This window comes from Jatropha curcas, chromosome 5 (assembly GCF_041381405.1).
Source record: "Jatropha curcas cultivar XTBG-Jc1 chromosome 5, XTBG_Jcur_1.0, whole genome shotgun sequence".
NCBI classification, from domain to species: Eukaryota; Viridiplantae; Streptophyta; class Magnoliopsida; order Malpighiales; family Euphorbiaceae; genus Jatropha; species Jatropha curcas.
In genome coordinates this window covers 14,527,552-14,546,647 of record NC_143155.1, presented here as the reverse complement: position 1 = coordinate 14,546,647, position 19,096 = coordinate 14,527,552, and the positions used below count along the sequence as shown (strand labels likewise).

The following is a 19,096-nucleotide window of genomic DNA, read 5'->3' as shown; positions in this document are numbered from 1 at the left end:
TTATCTTCATCCAGGTGGTAAAGGTTTAAGTTCTACATGTGGTGCTTCCTCCTTTTTTTTCAAACAAGGTTGATCAGGTTGCTTTTCATCATTACTCTGAAAACTCCTCGATGTAGAGCTCTATACTTCCTCTTCTACTTCTTCCACCTTTTCAGTGTCCTTCAGATAGGAATCTAGCGCGTCGATGAGAGTTTCCTTAACAAACTTTTCTTTCACTATTTCTTCTACCATATCGACTTGCGTGCATTCTGAAAATTCAGCTGGTAGCTTCATCATCTCAAACGAGTTGAAAACAACTTCTTCTTCCCAACCTTCAATGTAAGCTTTCCTTCTTTCACATCAATCAATGCTCCAACTGTAGCTAAGAAGGGTTGACCAAGTATGATTTAAATGTGTACATCTTTGTCCATTTCCAGCACCACAAAGTCTACTGGGACATAGAACTTTCCAACCTTAATTGGCATATCTTCGACTACTCCAACTACATATTTGACTAATCGATCTGCGAGTTGTAAAATCACCTTGTTGGGCTTCAGTTCTCCAATATTTAGCTTTTTGAAAACAGACAAAGGCATAAGGCTTACGCTTACTCCAAGATCACATAGAGCCTTGTCAATCTTCATAGCTCCTACTTCACATGGTATAAAAAAACTACCAAGATCTTTTAGCTTGGGTGGTAGTTTATTCTGAGTCACAGCACTACAATCCTCAGTGAGTGCTACTATTTCAAGTTCTCCCAATTTCCTCTTCTTTGTTAATATCTTCTTCAAGAATTTGGCATATGATGGCATTTGAGCGATGACGTCCGTGAAGGGGATATTGACATACAATTGCTTCAACATCTCCAAAAACTTGCCAAATTGTCTATCAAGGTTTGCTTGCCTCAATCTTTGTGGAAATGGAATCGGCGACTCAAAAGCTTTCATCCCTCTCTGTATGTCTTCTTCTCTTAATCTCTTTAATTCTTTTTCCTTCTTTTTCTCTTCCTTCGTAGGCTCAGATTTTCATCTAGGTTTACCACCTCTCTCTCAGCTAACCTTTCCTTTTGCAGTCTCAGCTTTGGATCTTCTAAAACTTTCCTATTCCTCAAAGTCACTACATTACATTGCTCTTTTGAATTTGGAACTGGTTAACTCGGAAGCTTTCCATAAGCTTTAGAGTTCGAAGAGCTAGCTTGTTGTGCCATTTGATGCTCCATCATCTTTTGATGAGTTGTAAGTTGATCGACTTTCTCATTCAACTACCTGATAAGCTTCTCTTGTGCATCTGCTCTGTGGTTTTGACTCTATAGAAAACTTTCAAACATGGCCTCAAGATTGGATGTAGGATTTTGGTAAGGCTGTGTTTATGGATTCTGATAGGATTGAGGAATATTTGGCTTTTGGAATCCAGGTGGTGGTAGTCTTAGGTTGTTAGTCAAGATAGGTCTAGGAGGTGGATTTTACTGGTTTGACCATAAAAGTTCGGATGATTTCTCCACTCAAGTGTGTATGTATTTGAAAATGGGTTTCCTCGAGGTTTAGGCTGGTAATTATTCTGAATATAATTGGCTTGTTCCACTGTATATTCAGTTGTTCCATACTGACACTCCATACCTGTATGATTGATATTTCCACAAACTTCACATCCCATTGGCAGAGTTGCTACTGTATTCACACTCAAGTTGTCCAATTTCTTGGCAAGTGCATCAAACTTAGCATTCAAAAGCATCAATCCATCTACGTCTAGTAGTCCCGCCACCTTCTTTGTTGTACTTCTATCTTCGTTCCACTGATAGCTACTAGCTGCCATTTCCTCCAATAATCCATAAGCTTTAGAAATTCTTTTCTTTAAAAATGATCCAGCTGCAGCGACATCTAAGGCACTTCGAGTTGTCGGAGTTGCTCTATCATAAAACTGGTGTACTAAAGTTGACTTTTCAAATCCATGATGCGGACATTAGCTTTGAAGATCCTTGAATCTCTCCTAGGCTTCGTACAACGTCTCGTCTTCCTTCATTCAAAAATTGGATATTTCTTTTCTCAGCCTTGTAGTCTTACTAGGCGGGAAATACTTTTGAAGAAAAGCTCGACTCAATTCATCCCAGGTGGTGAATGATCCAGCGGGCATAGAGTGTAACCAAAGTTTTGCTCTATCCCGCAACGAAAAAGGAAATAGCCTCAAATGATTTGCTTTGTGTAATGCGCCACTTATTTTCAATGTATCACAAATCCCTAGAAATGTGGCGATGTGCACATTAGGATCTTCATTTGGTTGTCCTGCAAACTGCGACTATTGCACTATATAAATTAAAGATGGCTTGATCTCGAAATTGTTGGCTGCAACTGGTGGTCCCACAATAGCTAGTTGTGCTCCTTCAAGATTAGGAACATTTAAATCCCACAAAGCTCTTTCTTCGGCCATCGTGTTCAGTTGTTGATCTCGGTCTTCGATCTCATTCTAGCTTGATTTTGTTCAGGAATCTCTGGCGAGTCTGTCAGTTTGACACTTTCCAAAATTATGTTTGCATTTCCACGTCTTTTTGTTATAAGGCTTCGCCTTCTTCTCCGATACCTCAGATTTTCTCTTCTCAAAGCGCGGGTTGTTCTTTCGATTTCTAGATCAAGAGGTAATAATTCTGCACTTCTTGATCCTAGCATAAAAGACTAGTCCGCTTAGCGATCAGAAAAATAAAAGAAAAGAAAAGATTTTTTATTTATACAAATTAATTTAAATTCAAAAATTAAAAAGAGATAATAATTAAATAAACAATAAGAAAGAAAATAAAATAAAGGAAGTGAGTATACGAAAACAATTAATTAAAATTTATTATATATATTATTACTAATTAAAGAAAATAAAAATTTATATATATATATATATATATATATATATATATATATATATATTTCGAAATTAAATTAAGTAATTAAGTAAAAGAAAATAAAAAGAATTAAAAAAAAAGAGAAAAAGGAAAATGAAATGAAAAACAATTAAAAAGAGATAATAAGATTAAATTAAATATCTAAAAAAGAAATAAAAAGGAAAAATTAAATAAGTCAACTAATTAAAAGAAAAAATAAAATTCAAAATAAAATTTAAAAAGAAAATAAAAAAGAATGAACGGAAACTAATAAACAAAAGGAACATCTAAATATATATTATATTATATTATTATTATTATATTTTGGTTTTGCAAGTAAGAAAAAGGCAAGTACGTGGACGAACTTAACGTAAGCGAAAGAAAATATTTAATATATATATTTTTTGTTTTGTTTTTTTATGAAAATAAATCAAAAGAAAATTTCCTAATTAATTGTCTCACACTTAAATTAATATCTATTTTACGCACCAATCCCCGACAATAGCGCCAAAAATTTGTTCCATTAATTTGGAAAATTAATATTCGCTCCGCAAGTATATAGATCGTACAAGTGGTAAAAAGATTATCGTCTCACACAAATTGGGAAAATAGGCTATTAATTTTCTATGTTTGACAATTATTAGGAAGATCAGATAGAATGAAAATGATTTAAACTAAATTTCAAATTAAATTAAATAAATGCAAATTAAAATTAGCAAGTGGAGATAATCAAAAGTAAATTCAAGCAAATAATTGTTAAGATAATCTAGCTATGGGATCTCTATTAATTCTTAGTGCAAACTATAAATAGTTGATTTATGGTGTCTAACTTCCTCTCTCAAATCTCAACGGACCATCAAAACCACATGACATCTACTTTCGTAGCTTAACATGGTTAAAACATTTTATGCCAATTCCTGAAGGAGAACTAACCTAGGATATCTAGATTTATCTCTCGAGTTTAAATGGAATGTTAAAACCGTGCGACACCTACTTTCGTAACTTAATACAATTACAACTCATTAAGCCTGTGTTAATTATTTTGCCCTCAAAGAACTTAGCCTATCTCTAGGTTTAAAAATTTCGGGTTTAATATATGAGATCCAATCTAGTTTGTCACTCTCTCGGTTTTGTTCAATCAGATCTAAAATCATGCAAATAAAGGGCCGAACCAATTACATGCATTAAGATCAGCACATTAAATCAGGAATTTAAGCATATAACACAAATCAAACTATTCAAAGTTGCATTTTTAAATTAATAGATAAATCTCATAACTAGATCCAGATATTTAACCTAGCATTATTACGAATATATCAATACAAATAAATACACAAAAGGAATAAAAGGCATAAATAACAAACTTTGAGATTTTTTTTGGTGGGTTGACCACGGTGCTCACGTCTCAAGTTTGTCAAAATCCTTGCTCTTTCTCCCTTTGTGTTGTAGTAACACTAGTGCTTAAAGCTATTGACTCTCTCTCCAATTGTTGGAGAAATTCTTTTGATTGGCTACTCCTTGTTCTCTTACATGGCAACAAGTGCCCAAAGAGAATGTCCAACCCCTACAACTCCTTTCTTTGCTCCTTACATAAATTTTTTGCTTAGCATCTATTGGTCACATCACACACCACTTGCACAAGTTGCATTTGAAAAGCAGTCTCCACCGCCCAGCTTTTGGAAAGAATTGTTAAAATAATTAAGAGAAGCTGCATCCAATAACCAGGTGCAATGCTTCTTTTTTGGTCCAAGTGATCTGTTAGAAGATCATTTTAAAGATTATTTCTGCCTTGGTCCAGCTTCTTCCACGTTGATCAATTCTCCTTCTTTCTTTCTTCTTGGGTTGGCTGGGCGTTGGACCTTGGGTTCTTCTGGCTTTCGAGGAGCATTAATTGGATTATAACATCAGCAAGGCTTCAAAGGCCTTCTTTGTTTTGATTCGGTGCCAAATGGATCATTTTTGGTTCATTTTTGCTTAAAGTAGCAAATATTGATGTAGCTCATGTGCAAATCAAATAAAGAGAGAAAACCATGCAATATGGAGTTTATTCTTATTTTACTATTCAAAATAATGCTAAATTCAATTAAAATAAATAATAAAATATATGCATATTTTGTTGTTATCGAAATTGAATCAAGTTGTTCATAAAATCAAATCGAATTAAACTAGATATATTTAGTTTAGTTCAAGTTTTTTTTTTTTTTTTTCCGACTGAATTCTCAAGTTAAATCAATTTGACTTTTAGAATTTTTATGTTATTCAATTTTATATATTAACTGAATTAATAAAAAATTAGTCCTCATTTCAACAAAAAAAAAAAAAGTAGTCCTTTTTAATTAAAACCAAAATGAAAATTTTATTAAAAATCAAATTAAACAATATTCATTGGTTCGATTCGTTGGATTTTCCATTATATGCTCAGCCCTCGGGAACAACTAACTAATGATTCTAGTATCTCCTGCATGGTTTACAATGCAATTATTAGAAGGTAATATAGTACATTAATTTCCACCATAATGAAATCAATGTAATGATACTTTGCTTGTTCTTTTCTTAAAAATAAAAAAATAAACGCTTGCTTGTTCTATATATAATCACAGCAAAACATAGTCTATGTCCTGCAAATTAGGGGTGGAAACTTACCGACTGAATCTCAAATCGCACCGACTCATTTTGGGTCATTCGGTCAGTTAAATCAAGAGAAGTTCTGTCGTCGATTTATTCAGTTTGAACTGAACTTATTATTCGGTTCGAATCGATTTCATATAAATCCGTTGGTTGAATTTAAAATCGAACCGAAATGGTAAAACCAATCAAAACAGATTAAACCGACTGTTTTCGTTCGGTTCAATCCATTGACAAAAAACTTCTGTTTGTATTTTTTAATAATCGAATCGAACCGACTGCTCACCCTTGCTACAAATAGATGAGATCTATGAGATTGAAGCTCTTTTAAGTGAATTGCACATTTCAGTTGTTCTTTCCTTTCTCACTCATAGCCTTTGAGCTGAAAAAGCATTTCAAATTCATGCTTTGCATATTGTTGTTTCATTTTCCCAATCATGTTTGTTTCTAGCATTGCTATATTCAGATTCTTTAAACCATATAACTTTAATAAAGTTACAGTAGACAGATTCTCCTAATGTGAAACTTGTTTTAGCCTTTTAACTCTATCAAAATGTGAGCCAACCGCGCATGTAGATTGCATGCATAGATGCTCTCATTCTCCACGCTTCACAGTCAAGGCGATATAATAACTTCGGAAATTATATATCTCGGGGTTTGGATTTAGTACATCGGTTGGCTGCTATTAATATTTGGAATAACTATAAAATTTGTGTCTAAATTATTATGAAATAAGCAGATGTCTATAAGTTCAGTATCCGTCGTCGAGATAATTCAAATATCCTAATAAGCTTATAATTCAAATGGATTTATAACTTGTAACAAAACATGCTTATTTTCATCTGCTGTCTCTCAACTTAGAAGATAATCACTTTATTATCCATCACAGTGTTGTTAAACTCGTGAATATGGTAAAATCATAAGATTTTATGAGTCAACTTCTCAAAAACGTGTTGGATCATATGCAAAATGAAAAGGAACAAAATCACAGTGAAATTGGGTTCATACGATAAAATTGTTACAGGTTTTTACTAACATGCAGATGTCAATAATTTTGTATTGGTACAAAATGCTCATTAATTGAGACATGTGCATATAAACATGTTGTATTTATCTATATATTTTCTAACTTTTTTTTCTTATTGTATACCTTCTATCCTATAATATATTATAAAAAAGATATGGTATTTTTAAAATAAATATTTTTTTCTCATTTCTAAATCCAATGATAAATATAAAATTATTCAGGAAAAACTATTAGAATTCAAATTTCACAAAAATTTATCTTTCTAGTGTTATAAATTTTTTTAAAAATAAAATTAATGTATACCATTGGGATCGTGTATATAAAATATCATATAAGAGCAGTTTTACATATATAAAGAATAGGTGAATTAGTAAAGGCATAATATATATATATATATATATATATATATATTAATTACAAAATCTAGATTCCAATTTACAAATTGAAGGTTATAAATTCATATTATATAGACCTTTATATTATATGACTTCTAAACTAAGCAAATTGTATTTAAAAGCTATATGAGTAAATAATATCAAAGTTGAAAAATGTAAAATAGAATTTACAACAAAAATATAAGTTCCATCAAGTTAAAATTTAAAGATTAATTAATTTTAAAATAATTATTTGATATATATATGAACCGTATAATTTCATATTTTTAAAAAATTAAATAATTATTTTATGACTAAACATACAATATGGATTATTTTTAGAGAATATAAATAAATTTAAGATAATAATTAAGATTGGTTAAAGTACAAATTAGAAGTCACAAGATACAATTTACATAGTTTAATTTATATAATTCGATATTATAAAAGGGGAGAGATTTATAAGTCAAGCATTTGAGTCGTATAATTTAATTTTCTTAATTAAAAAATTATATTAAAAATAATGAGATGACATGTATATATAATATAATTTAAATTGCATAAATGCATAATAAATGTTTTCACAATATGATAATAAAAATTTAAAATTATTTATTAAAATCTTAAATAATTTCTTTTGAGTATATGAATTTGAAGTATTAGATAATTATTTATTTTTGAAATTTTTATTTTTTTATAGTTATGTTGAAAATAGTTTTTTTTTATTTACACAAGTTTCTTGTATTTTTAATAATAAAAAACTAAACATTATATAAAAAAACTAAACGCTCTACTTTTGATAACTCACTCTATGGGTAAAAAGTCATTTTGATCAATTTTAAATTTAATGATTTATATCTAACTAGTTTAAATTTAATGGTGAAAAATAAAATTGTGTGTTATGAAATAAGTGAATGTCCTATATGGGTTAGAAGTCTGTATTCTTAATTATTGCAAACTTTATTTTTTGAATTTGTATAAAACTCTATTAGGGTTCCACTTATAACTATATATACGTGGATTCTCATCAATAATAAATACACTTTTGTATTCCTAAAAAAAAATATAAAATCGTTATATATACACACACGTACAGGTACTTGCATTTATTGCTTATAATGTCGAGTAATCCATATCTGTATATGGACAGGTGACAGAAAACTTATTGACATGTTTAAATTATTTTCGGATCATTAACATAAAAGTTATGCTTAAATTCTTATTTCTTTATTTGTCACACTTTTAGAATTCAAGTCATTAAGTATTAATCATATATACACATCGCTACTTTCGGATCATTGTATTATATATATATATATATATAAACAGAGCAGTTTATATTATATGAAAGTCAAGTGTAATCCTCTGAAATTGCTAAGTATAAGGAGGACAATAATTATTTATCACGGTTGTAAGAAGATAAGGTGTAATGACATCAATTGTAAGAAAATAAGTTGTTTTATATTTCTAGATAATGTCTTTATCATGATAATATCTATTAATTACATTCCATCAAGATAATGTATTAAATTAAATTTAAATTTAATTAAAATACAAATAAAACAAGCCATAAAATAAGAAATACTTAATTTATACCAAGAGCTAGGTTGCTGAAACGATCCGAAAATTTAATTTCGAAGAATTTTCATTTAAAAACTAAATTTTTTATTTCAACCAATGAAATTATACCAGCTAGTATTTTATTATTGCTAAACTGGACCCGTAACCCAATTCGATTTTTCAAAAACCAAGCGAAAAACTCGAAAACCAAGCAAATTGAGCCAAATCATAGAATTAGACCAAACCGGTTCGAATCGAACCGGAATGGTCTAGAAGCCCAAGATTTTTTCTTTCTTTTCCTTTTTTTTCTTTTTCTTTTTCTTTTTCCTTTTTCTTTTTTTCTTTTTCCTTCTCCTTCCTTGCGCTAGTGCCAGCGCGCAACCTCCTCCTCCTCTTTCCCTTCCCGTTTCCAGCCACCAGAGCCGATCGATCTCATCTCCTCGCCGTCGACTCCTTGCCGCAGCAACCCGGCCTTCCTTTCCCTTCTCCCCGTTTCTGCTTCTGGTGAGCGCAAAAATCACGGCGAGGCTGGGACTTCAGCCCGATCGAGATAGCGTCTTCGTCCTTCTCTCCGTCTCCGAGCAACTCCGGCGACTATCGCCGATAAGGTAAGCCGATTATCCTCCCTCCTCACTCTTTTGCAAATTAAATTGCATAAATTTCAAGATCTTTGTAGTTAGAATTTTCAGGTACTGTTTATATATAAAAAAAAAATAATAAAAAAAAAAAAACAAATGATATTTGCTTCTAATATATAAAGTTAATTACGTTATTGACAATATAGTGCTAAGATAAAATCGTTGCTTTTCATTATTGCTTTTCATTGCTTTTAAAAATAAATTCTTTTTTTTCAGTATATACCAACAATAAAAAGAACTTGATACTACAGAAAAAAATAAAAATAAAAAATAAAAAAAAGAATACTCGGGTAAGGCGTTCTTGAAACAGCAGTGCAAGAGACCCAAGATTTGAAGCCCGAAGTCCCTTTCCCGCTTTAATGTTTAAACTATTCTTATTACAAAATAGCAGTGCACACATATTCCAATTACACAATTTGTTAGAGGAATTGATAAGCCTTTAAAGATGGCAGCAGTTTAATGGTTATTTGCTTGAGTTTTCACTATGATAGGAAGGAAATCTTAAACTTTTATCATTCCAAATGAGCTGCAGACTGAAATTTTTAAAAGTATGTGTAGGCTAATGTGTTTGCTGCATATTCTATATAATAAATTAGAGCAATTTTAAAATGGCAGCAGCTATTTCTCATTATTTCTATAAACCATTGCTTGATATGGATTATAGGATGTTAAGAATCTAAGTTTTGATGGGAAATGAGTGAAATTTGTGCATATATGTATAAGTCTAAGTTAAGGAGAACCTATTGCATTTGGTGGGGAGTAGCTATTGAGGGTAATCGTTGCCATTTTTATATGAACTAACATAGGAATGGATATATTCTCAATATTTTTGTGATGGATACCATTGGTTAATGCTCAATAGCTTCAATCTTGTTAGGTAACGATTCGATGGTAAACATAATCTACTATAATCTAGAAATCGTATTTTCATGGCAAGATGAAGGAATTTTAGGAAGCCTTAGTTATACGTTCAAGTTGTGAGTCGGGTTGTCTAGTAGAAGTATTTATGAAATTGTAATTTAATTGAAGCATTGGTTCTTAGTGGCTAGTTTAGAATTTTAGTAAATGTTTAAAGACGTTGTTTATACCTTAAGCAAGGATGATGAAATAAAGGTTTAATAAGGAGTTTTATAATAGTTAGAAGCTAACTAACTTAATGGTATAACTTCTGTTTATATGTATATGTATGAAAGATTTCATTTATTTGTCAATTAGCTAAAGAAGCTGATTATAATTATGTGAAGCAAAGAATGTTCAATAATATTATTGGGATATGTTTGAAGGTTATTATAAGTTGTGAATTAATAGTTGAATGTTGACATTATTATTTGGATGGAGGAAGGGAAATTTAACTGTTTGATCGCCCGACGGATGGGCTGTGTACATTGATTGATTAATATATAATATCATTGTGATATTTAAACAGGTAGATAGTCCTATTTTTAGGGGAGATGCTGCCGAAATTTTGATAGAAATTAGACTAAATTTTAATTAACAACATAATTAATAAGTTTATTTAGATTAGTTCTATAATTTGGTACATAATAAATATAGTGCTCTGGTTGTTTATAATCTTTATTATTCATTTAACTATTTACATATTCATTTATTTATTTTATTATTGTTGTTAATTGCTAATACTATTTATTTATTTATTTATTTGCATTGATTTTGGATGTTTAATTGTGCATTGCATTACGATGTCTAATTGAATAATATGTCTGAATTTGAATGCAATGTTTGATTTATTGTGTTGTGATATTGCTGTGCTTTGTTTGTGTGGAATTGGGATGAAGTGGGTCACCATGGGTTTGTGAGACTGTTTCTGTTATACGGATCCTGATTCTGATTTCTGTTATATGGATCCTGATTCTGTTTCTGTTAGCCGGGTAAATGGGAGATCGGCGCCCCCGTGTGCACCTACTGTTACCGTTACTGTTAACCACAGGTTGGCTTCTTTATTGGGCGCACCGGATAATCTAGATTTGATCGCAGCCCGCAGGGTGGCCTCCTGTTGTGAGCGCCTGATGATCTAGATTTGATGGAGACGACCGGGTTGCCTCCTGTTGGTATGGAAAAGAAAAGAGAGAATGGAAAGAAAAATGAGAGGGCTGGTCAAGTGAGGATTAGACCGATCGGCCAGTATGGGGGATCGGCTCCCTGGTGCACATGTGAGAGGATGAGCCATGCGGGAGGACGGCTCATCGGGGGTTCGGTGACTCCACTGACTAATTTCCACGTGATGTGATTATATGAAGATGTTAATAATTGTGAGTGCTGGTGATATGCCATTTGTGTGACTGGCTGTGTGAGCATATACCTAGTCGGATGACTAGGTTGATATATTTATACAATGATGTGAATGCTTGTGTTGTGCAATAATTATTATTCATTAATAAACTCACATCTCTTTTGTTTAAATCTTTCAGGAAGTAGCATTTTCTAAATCCCAGCTATAACTCTGCTCTTCACTATAAAAAAAGAAATTCGCTAATTTTCGTATTGATCAATTAAATAGATAAATGTCCGAAGACTTATATGTATACATCCGTCAATGAACTCCGCAGTTATAGAATTTGTATACTTTTAAGTTCTGTATTATTATAGATGGAATAATTCTGTGAGCCTGTTTTATTAAATATAGTGAAATTTGTAAATGTTTAAAATTATATTGAGATAGCAAATTTGTAGTGTTTCAGGCTTACTACGGGCCTCGGGGGCCTTAAGCTTACCTGGGCCCTAGTGCCGGTCCGGCCCATGGAAATGGGTTGTGACAAAGTTGGTATCAGAGCTTAGGTTAGAAATTTTAGGACACAACTGCGGAGCATAGGAAATTTCTTTATGTTGGGATCGGCCGTAACCAACATAAGGAAGGAAACCTTGTGATTTTCCTCTCTAGGGATGGTGAACGTACTAGACCCTATGAGGTGGGAAATCCACATCTATTGTGTAGATCCATAGACTATAGAGGAAGTAATTCAAAGTTTTAAGTGAAAGCAGTAGACAGTAAGATAAGTCAATCGCAGTACCTATAGGGGCTAGAGTTGGTATCAACCCTTAAGCTAGGAAATAGAGTAATACCTGATGGTAGTGGATTGGCTTGATCACCCAGTACACTACTTTTCATGTGAGCTCTATTCCTACAGTGAATAGGATAGGGTAGAGAATAAATAAGATTTTCATTGGTATGGCAGGTTCATGGACATAGACAGTAATTTTAAGGCGATTAGGAATATGTGAACAAAGATTCAGTCAGCTACTGAATTTCTTTAGAAATAATCCAAAAAAAAATATAAATTTTATGTGATTTTATTTACTTGTTATTTGAATTTAAAATCCCATCCTGATGTTGAATTTAAATTGTATTATGATAAATAATATAAAAAAAAAGACTATTTATATAGAAAATTATTTTTGAGAGTTGTCTATTTATATCATGGGGCTAGTAGAATAAGATAATGGGATGGTAATGATAATGATAACAATGATAAAGGTAAGTAGGTAGTTCATAGTCAAGACAAAAACAGGAACGTTGGAAAGGTCGAGTAGACAATTTTGGAAGAGGAATTAAGTTGCTACTAAATTTGGAGTATAGGACTGTTAATGTGTAAAGTGAGAAAGATAACATTGGGAATGGACTTGAATAATTTAAGGGTATAGAAATGATATATGACGAGTTGTAATATATATATGAGGAGTAAGTAGGAGATAAAAATTAGAAGGATTTATGAATATCTTACTAGACTTAGATGAGGAATGGACGTGTTGAAAATTCTAAAGTCAAATATGAAGTCAAAGATAGGTGAGACAGGTGAGTTGAATTTGAATTTGATATATGTTAGCAATAGATAGATGCTAAGTTAATAGTTCCACATATGGTGCCTAACACTTAGTTAAATAAGACTAATTAAAATGTTAGTGATTATGTAAGTCATGAGTGATGATGATTAGTAGTATGAAAGAAACCAAGTGGACGAAATAATTAATAAGAATATTTAATATACTTAGGATGAACTAATAGCAACATTGGTGGAATGAAAAGTTATTAAAAATATAAGAGCTAGGAGAGACGAAAGGTGTTATTATGAAAGCCCATTTGATGATAAATTTTAGGGTAACTTGAGAGATTAAGTATTAAAGAGCATAGTGATATCCTTAGTTTAGGAACTATCTAATAGATGTACTAGTGTATGGTAAAGATGTTATGAGGAGAATAGGACTTGTATTGGTAAGAATCAAGAGAATAAGCTCAAGTCGCCCTGTGATACTAATAGACAACGAAAGTTACAAGACGATTTTTCTTAAAGTTTTGAAAAAAAAATAAAAAAATAATAATAATAATAAAATAAAAATAAAAATAAAAATAAAAATAGTTTTCGAACTTTTGATTAAGCAAAGATGTAGTAATAACATATGTAAACTAAATGAGTTAATCCTTATTATAAGTCAATCAAATTCCAGTTATTTTTAGTTTTCGTAAGCTCTGTATTTAATCCTTACCAATATATTTTGCTTTCATAGAATATGTGTTTTGGTTAGATTGATGGAAAAGCCTTTTGACATTACCATTGTGTATTTTCAACTTTATTGGAACATGGTTTTCATGGACAAATATGTAATAAAATTTAAATTTTCAAATAAAATTAAATAACCTTGAGAAAAATATGTATTATTATTATTATTATTATTATTTTGCATGTTACTGCTAAACTCAGTTTTATTAAACGACTTTCTAAAGATTTCAGTAGCCGACTGATAATAGAAATTGGAGGTTATAGTAATAGACTTAAGTTTCCTGTGAGTTTTAATCAAGTGACAATAGATGTAATAGATGGTTGAACGAATACATTTTGAGTGCGATGGAACCTTGTTTGCTAGTTTAAGGGGTTTGATTTATAATGAAATCTTTTATTCATTTATTCTTGGATGTCAATCAAATGATAATTTGTTTGTTAAATATCCTTACATGCTTCCTTTTCTAGTTGCATTCCTATTTCTTGCTCATCTCTAAAATTCGAGGACGAATTTTTATAAGGGGGGGAGATTGAAACGACCCGAAAATTTAATTTCGAAGAATTTTCATTTAAAAACTAAATTTTTTATTTCAACCAATGAAATTATACCAGCTAGTATTTTATTATTGCTAAACTGGACCCGTAACCCAATTCGATTTTTCAAAAACCAAGCGAAAAACTCGAAAACCAAGCAAATTGAGCCAAATCATAGAATTAGACCAAACCGGTTCGAATCGAACCGGAATGGTCTAGAAGCCCAAGATTTTTTCTTTCTTTTCCTTTTTTTTCTTTTTCTTTTTCTTTTTCCTTTTTCTTTTTTTCTTTTTCCTTCTCCTTCCTTGCGCTAGTGCCAGCGCGCAACCTCCTCCTCCTCTTTCCCTTCCCGTTTCCAGCCACCAGAGCCGATCGATCTCATCTCCTCGCCGTCGACTCCTTGCCGCAGCAACCCGGCCTTCCTTTCCCTTCTCCCCGTTTCTGCTTCTGGTGAGCGCAAAAATCACGGCGAGGCTGGGACTTCAGCCCGATCGAGATAGCGTCTTCGTCCTTCTCTCCGTCTCCGAGCAACTCCGGCGACTATCGCCGATAAGGTAAGCCGATTATCCTCCCTCCTCACTCTTTTGCAAATTAAATTGCATAAATTTCAAGATCTTTGTAGTTAGAATTTTCAGGTACTGTTTATATATAAAAAAAAAATAATAAAAAAAAAAAAAACAAATGATATTTGCTTCTAATATATAAAGTTAATTACGTTATTGACAATATAGTGCTAAGATAAAATCGTTGCTTTTCATTATTGCTTTTCATTGCTTTTAAAAATAAATTCTTTTTTTTCAGTATATACCAACAATAAAAAGAACTTGATACTACAGAAAAAAATAAAAATAAAAAATAAAAAAAAGAATACTCGGGTAAGGCGTTCTTGAAACAGCAGTGCAAGAGACCCAAGATTTGAAGCCCGAAGTCCCTTTCCCGCTTTAATGTTTAAACTATTCTTATTACAAAATAGCAGTGCACACATATTCCAATTACACAATTTGTTAGAGGAATTGATAAGCCTTTAAAGATGGCAGCAGTTTAATGGTTATTTGCTTGAGTTTTCACTATGATAGGAAGGAAATCTTAAACTTTTATCATTCCAAATGAGCTGCAGACTGAAATTTTTAAAAGTATGTGTAGGCTAATGTGTTTGCTGCATATTCTATATAATAAATTAGAGCAATTTTAAAATGGCAGCAGCTATTTCTCATTATTTCTATAAACCATTGCTTGATATGGATTATAGGATGTTAAGAATCTAAGTTTTGATGGGAAATGAGTGAAATTTGTGCATATATGTATAAGTCTAAGTTAAGGAGAACCTATTGCATTTGGTGGGGAGTAGCTATTGAGGGTAATCGTTGCCATTTTTATATGAACTAACATAGGAATGGATATATTCTCAATATTTTTGTGATGGATACCATTGGTTAATGCTCAATAGCTTCAATCTTGTTAGGTAACGATTCGATGGTAAACATAATCTACTATAATCTAGAAATCGTATTTTCATGGCAAGATGAAGGAACTTTAGGAAGCCTTAGTTATACGTTCAAGTTGTGAGTCGGGTTGCCTAGTAGAAGTATTTATGAAATTGTAATTTAATTGAAGCATTGGTTCTTAGTGGCTAGTTTAGAATTTTAGTAAATGTTTAAAGACGTTGTTTATACCTTAAGCAAGGATGATGAAATAAAGGTTTAATAAGGAGTTTTATAATAGTTAGAAGCTAACTAACTTAATGGTATAACTTCTGTTTATATGTATATGTATGAAAGATTTCATTTATTTGTCAATTAGCTAAAGAAGCTGATTATAATTATGTGAAGCAAAGAATGTTCAATAATATTATTGGGATATGTTTGAAGGTTATTATAAGTTGTGAATTAATAGTTGAATGTTGACATTATTATTTGGATGGAGGAAGGGAAATTTAACTGTTTGATCGCCCGACGGATGGGCTGTGTACATTGATTGATTAATATATAATATCATTGTGATATTTAAACAGGTAGATAGTCCTATTTTTAGGGGAGATGCTGCCGAAATTTTGATAGAAATTAGACTAAATTTTAATTAACAACATAATTAATAAGTTTATTTAGATTAGTTCTATAATTTGGTACATAATAAATATAGTGCTCTGGTTGTTTATAATCTTTATTATTCATTTAACTATTTACATATTCATTTATTTATTTTATTATTGTTGTTAATTGCTAATACTATTTATTTATTTATTTATTTGCATTGATTTTGGATGTTTAATTGTGCATTGCATTACGATGTCTAATTGAATAATATGTCTGAATTTGAATGCAATGTTTGATTTATTGTGTTGTGATATTGCTGTGCTTTGTTTGTGTGGAATTGGGATGAAGTGGGTCACCATGGGTTTGTGAGACTGTTTCTGTTATACGGATCCTGATTCTGATTTCTGTTATATGGATCCTGATTCTGTTTCTGTTAGCCGGGTAAATGGGAGATCGGCGCCCCCGTGTGCACCTACTGTTACCGTTACTGTTAACCACAGGTTGGCTTCTTTATTGGGCGCACCGGATAATCTAGATTTGATCGCAGCCCGCAGGGTGGCCTCCTGTTGTGAGCGCCTGATGATCTAGATTTGATGGAGACGACCGGGTTGCCTCCTGTTGGTATGGAAAAGAAAAGAGAGAATGGAAAGAAAAATGAGAGGGCTGGTCAAGTGAGGATTAGACCGGTCGGCCAGTATGGGGGATCGGCTCCCTGGTGCACATGTGAGAGGATGAGCCATGCGGGAGGACGGCTCATCGGGGGTTCGGTGACTCCACTGACTAATTTCCACGTGATGTGATTATATGAAGATGTTAATAATTGTGAGTGCTGGTGATATGCCATTTGTGTGACTGGCTGTGTGAGCATATACCTAGTCGGATGACTAGGTTGATATATTTATACAATGATGTGAATGCTTGTGTTGTGCAATAATTATTATTCATTAATAAACTCACATCTCTTTTGTTTAAATCTTTCAGGAAGTAGCATTTTCTAAATCCCAGCTATAACTCTGCTCTTCACTATAAAAAAAGAAATTCGCTAATTTTCGTATTGATCAATTAAATAGATAAATGTCCGAAGACTTATATGTATACATCCGTCAATGAACTCCGCAGTTATAGAATTTGTATACTTTTAAGTTCTGTATTATTATAGATGGAATAATTCTGTGAGCCTGTTTTATTAAATATAGTGAAATTTGTAAATGTTTAAAATTATATTGAGATAGCAAATTTGTAGTGTTTCAGGCTTACTACGGGCCTCGGGGGCCTTAAGCTTACCTGGGCCCTAGTGCCGGTCCGGCCCATGGAAATGGGTCGTGACAGTTGCATGGACATAAAACACGAGATACGAAACGTACATGATATATGATAATAAATAAATAATCATTTATAATAAATAAAAAACATAAAATAAAAAATACTTAATTTTCTATTTTAATATAATTAGTTTAAATTAAATAGATAACCCAAACTATAAAATAAAAAATTTAATTTCTTATTTTAATGATTACTTTGACATATGGGGGAGTCTTATATACTAGAAGTTAGGTTATATAGACACAGGATACAAGATACATGATTATACAAGATACGATAATTTTTAAAAAATATAAGACATTCACTCGCTTAAAACATATTATATTAGATAAGTAATACATTAATATTTTAAATAAATAAACAACCATTTATAATAAATTATAAACACAAAATAAAAAATAAACTTAATTTCTTATTTCAATGACACAAAAACAAGTTAAACAAAACACTTCATTTTTTATTGGTAACAAAAAAAAATTTTGGTTGATTAGCTTGGTGTATAGATTAGTCTCATGTACCAGGAGCTATGTTGCATGGAAATGAGATATGATAATTTTTAAAAAAGGTAGGACATCTACACGCATAGGACACAGTACACTAAACAAGAAATACATTAATATTTCAAATAAATAAAAAATCATTTATAATAAATCAAAAACATAAAATAAAAAATACTTAATTTCTTATTTCAATGACACAAAGCAAATTAAAAAAAAAACACTTTATTTTTATTGGTAATAAAAAAAAAAAAACCTTGGTTGATTAGCTTGGTGTAAGGAGTAGTCTCATATACCAGGAGTTAGGTCGCACGGACACGAGATACGGAGACGTACAGATACGATTATTTTTAAAAAATATATGTAGGACATCCACATGCTCAGGACATAGTACACTAAATATGTGATACATTAATACTTCAAATAAATAAATAATCATTTATAATAAATCATAAACATAAAATAAAAAAACCTTAATTTCTTATTTCAATGACACAAAATCAAATTAAAAAAAAACACATTATTTTTATTAGTAATAAAAAAAAACCTTGGTTGATTAACTTGGTTTAAGGAGTAATCTCATATACCAAGAGTTAGGTTGCACAGACATGAGACACAAGATACGAGAACGTGTGGATATGACAATTTTAAAAAAGTAGGACATTCATATGCTTAGGACACATTATATTAAATAAGAAATACATTAATATTTCAAATAAATAAACAATCATTTATAATAAATCATAAGCATAAAATAAAAAAATACTTAATTTCTTATTTCAATAGTTAAATTCTCAAAATTATTATCACTATTGAAAAATATATTAATAGTGTGTATGTATTTTTTTTATGTAAGTCATATCATGCATGACTTTTGATACTACATACCTTATGAAAAAACTTCGAATGATACTTAAGAAAATATATTTTTGCATTGCAACTTTTCAGCATATCTCGATAAGATAAAATTTATCATTTTATTATATAATTTTACTATTGACGTTATAAAATACTATTTCATCTTTCAATATTACTATGTGCATTGTGCAGATTATAAGGGAAAAAAATAATTATATTTTCAGATAATATCATATAAGAGGAAAAAAATGAATTAATATTAATAAGCAAA

The 19,096-nt window shown here is 31.1% G+C and overlaps 1 non-coding gene and 1 pseudogene across 1 annotated transcript; one reads left to right on the top strand and one right to left on the bottom strand.

Moving 5' to 3' along the window:
- Positions 1–272: 272 nt before the first annotated feature.
- LOC110009402 (uncharacterized) lies at positions 273–926 on the bottom strand (annotated as a pseudogene).
- A 995-nt stretch (positions 927–1,921) lies between these two features.
- LOC119370564 (small nucleolar RNA R71) lies at positions 1,922–2,028 on the top strand. The gene has a single exon (XR_005178075.1). It is a non-coding gene; the product is annotated as a small nucleolar RNA R71 (small nucleolar RNA).
- Positions 2,029–19,096: the final 17,068 nt, after the last annotated feature.